Below are 968 nucleotides of genomic sequence, written 5' to 3' on the forward strand. Positions count from 1 at the left end.
GAACCTTAAAAGCTCACTCATTATCACCTAACTTGGAATATTTTGCCAAATTGATGCCGAATGCATTGCCACGTGCATTGTTTCTCATAGATGCCGAGTTGATGTGCTTAATACACTTAAGATGTGTGCATTATAATGTGAAACACTAATGCTGGTAATAAGAATTTAGGCCCACCAGCTCCTGTATAACATCTTCATTACAAATAGGCAAAAAAGGAGCATCAGGGTTCATAGTGAATCCTGGGGGTGTTGCTGGGAGGAGGAGACAGACTTTGCAAGGATAAATAGAAGTCTTCCTGAACAGCAACTCCTCTAAACCAGTCCTGGCACCATGGCAGAGGTTTCCCCTGCTGGACTGATATGGTTAAAGATCCGAAAACTGGTTCACTGTAGTGATGCTGTATAGGCTTCATCAAACTCAAGAGGTTAACATTAGAAGCAGTGAACTTCTAGGCCATGTGCATGAGGAGTTGGCAGAATACCCGTTGATATTGTGCAATAAGTGTAATGAGTTTTCCTATCCGCAGTTTTAGTTTATGCTTATGAGATGTCCTTGGAAAAAATCATACACCAGATCAAGAGAAAAATTTGTAAATTTGCAAAAGGTGGAGTCCTGTGAATGTGGAGATATTTTTAATGAACTGTATTTTTTGTATCAGTTTAGATGTGTAGAGCAGTGATCTCTGGATTCTCCAGGAAATGTAAGGAAAAGGAACACTGCAGTATAGAGTAAGTAGTTATATGTAAACTTTACCTGAAATATGAAAAAGGCTGGGGAAAATCCTTTTTAAAAATGTAACCTGTAAATAGAAGTAAATTACATGTCTTGAGTATTTAAAAAAACGTACTTCTATAAACATATCTATTGTCGTATGAAATGGTGTAAACATGTTTTTTTTTTTTTCTAGTTTTATGTTGCCACTGAAGAAAAATAGGGGAATGTAATGATTCAAAAAGGAAAAAAGATT

This window comes from Penaeus monodon, chromosome 20 (genome assembly GCF_015228065.2).
Source record: "Penaeus monodon isolate SGIC_2016 chromosome 20, NSTDA_Pmon_1, whole genome shotgun sequence".
NCBI lineage: Eukaryota > Metazoa > Arthropoda > Malacostraca > Decapoda > Penaeidae > Penaeus > Penaeus monodon.